Genomic DNA, 2,046 nt, shown 5'->3' with positions numbered 1-2,046 from the left:
GGCAGGGGTTAAAACAGAGGGGGTTCAGGCAGGGGGGTACAGGCAGAAGGGCACGGGGGGGATTAGGCAGAAGTACAGGCAGCAGCTCAGCCCATGGACAGCGGGATCAACCGGCAGCGCAAACCCCAACCCCAGGGCCCGGATAGCTCAGTCGGTAGAGCATCAGACTTTTAATCTGAGGGTCCAGGGTTCAAGTCCCTGTTCGGGCGCTCGATTTTTTTTTCCTCCTCCGAATTATTTTTGCCCCCTCTAAAGCCTTTTTTACACCCGCAGCACCGCCGGCGCTTCCCCGCCCAGGGTCCCGGTGCCCCCAGAGAACCCGGGCAAGGAAGCAAAAAAAAAAAATAACCAACGTAGGCGGGAAAAACTGAAACCGCCCGAACAGGGACTTGAACCCTGGACCCTCAGATTAAAAGTCTGATGCTCTACCGACTGAGCTATCCGGGCTCTGCTTTGTAGCTCAGGGACAGCGCTTATCAGGGACAACGCAGGGACAGCCCTGCCGATGTGTAGGGCAGGGACAGCCCCACAGCGTGGGATCCGCTCCCCGTGTCCCCCAGACCCAGAATAACCCCCCCCGCACTTTGTTCTTTACACGCAGCAGTTCAGGCACTTCCCAAGCACAGAGTTAATTGGGGCTGTTTCTGAATTTCCAGGTTACAGGACCCCAGATCCCTTGTCAGGGGAAGGGGCTGCGCAGGGACAGGGGCTTCTTGACCCCCAGGTGGGATTCTCAGTGTTGTCACAGAATGGTTGGGGTTGGAAAGGAGCTCTGGAGATCGATTCCAACCCCCCTGCCAAGGCAGGGTCACCTGGAGCAGGTGACACAGGGACGTGTCCAGGTGGGGTTTATAATGAAGTTTATTGAGTGTTTTAATGTCCAGGTGGGGTTTATTGTGTCCAAGTGGGTTTTATTGTGTCCAGGTGGGATTTATTGTGTCCAGGTGGGGTTTATAATGCCTGGGGGAGGTTATAACGAAGACAGTTCAGCTCTAGGGCACAGGAACTTCGAGTATTTTGCCAAGTCAGTAATGTCTGCACAGACGCACATCGACATTTTGATTTACTGCATCCCTAAGGCTTGTTAATTCCAGGATGTCCTTGAGCCAGGGATGGAACTGCTGCCTGTGCCACTGAGGCTTGAAAATACACATAGATCTTACGTCAAAGAACACCTTGACTTGAGACAATCTTGATTTTTTTACTTATGTTTAATAGTATTTATAATTTCTAATTTACTTATACATTATGTATAATATATATTACATATTACACATCATAATATATATTATATATTACAAATAATAGATAATATATTAAATATTTACACGAGATAGATTTCTTTATAATTACTTATAATAATTATTAATTACATATACTTATACTTACACTTATTATTATTATTATCTATTTTATTTTTATTATCGTTTTAGATTTTCCAGCAGGGCTGAGGGGACGCTCCGCTCGGGTCCTCCAATGCGCTGGGGGGCGCCACGTCCCCCGCGGCGTCCCCGCATCCCCTCTGGCCGCGCGCCCCGCGCCGCTCCGTGGCCCCGCCGCCATGTTGGCTGCGAGGGGAAGCGGCGGCCCGGACCCCGCCAAGATGGAGGCGCGGAGCCCTCGGGGGGTTTAGGGGTCCCGTCCCCCTCCCCCGAACCCCCGCCCGGGGCCCATGGAGCGGTTGTAGGGTGAGCCCGGGCCCGGGGGGGGGAGCCGGGGGTCCCGAGGAGCGCAAGGCTGAGGGGGCGGTGGGAAGTGGGGGGCAGGAGGCGGTGCCGGCGGGAGGGGCCTGGGGCGGTGGGAGCGGCGATAAATCTTATCTCCTGCGAGGGAAAGGGTGGGAATTGGGATTGTTCAACCTTCAAAAGGGAGGCTCCTGGGTGAGCTGGTTGCGGCCTGAAGGAGTCAACGGGAAGGATGAAGAGAGACTAATTCCAAGGGCCTGGAGTGACAGGACAAGGGGGAACGGGTTTACACTGCCAGAGGGGGGGTTGGATGGGATATTGGGAAAGAATTCCTCCCTGGGAGGGTGGGGAGAGACTGGGA

General features: G+C 53.7%; 1 protein-coding gene and 2 non-coding genes across 5 annotated transcripts in view; 2 read left to right on the top strand and 1 right to left on the bottom strand.

Moving 5' to 3' along the window:
• The first annotated feature begins 136 nt into the window (after window positions 1–136).
• On the top strand, window positions 137–209 carry TRNAK-UUU. Its single transcript has one exon. It is a non-coding gene; the product is annotated as a tRNA-Lys (tRNA).
• A 165-nt stretch (window positions 210–374) lies between these two features.
• Window positions 375–447, bottom strand: TRNAK-UUU. The gene has a single exon. It is a non-coding gene; the product is annotated as a tRNA-Lys (tRNA).
• A 1,113-nt stretch (window positions 448–1,560) lies between these two features.
• Window positions 1,561–2,046, top strand: part of MDM4 (MDM4, p53 regulator) — a 32,149-nt gene continuing 31,663 nt past the window's right edge. The window contains exon 1 of one of the 3 annotated variants that reach the window (XM_017832150.1): window positions 1,561–1,688. The gene's annotated coding sequence lies outside the window, so the exon portion shown is untranslated. The remainder of the gene's footprint in view (window positions 1,689–2,046) is intronic. The other 2 variants (XM_017832146.1, XR_001877594.1) reach the window with 2 other exon arrangements.

This window comes from Lepidothrix coronata, unplaced genomic scaffold (assembly GCF_001604755.1).
Source record: "Lepidothrix coronata isolate B3197 unplaced genomic scaffold, Lepidothrix_coronata-1.0 Scaffold199, whole genome shotgun sequence".
NCBI classification, from domain to species: Eukaryota; Metazoa; Chordata; class Aves; order Passeriformes; family Pipridae; genus Lepidothrix; species Lepidothrix coronata.
The sequence above is the reverse complement of the archived record's forward strand: the minus strand, read 5'-3'. Positions and strand labels throughout refer to the sequence as shown.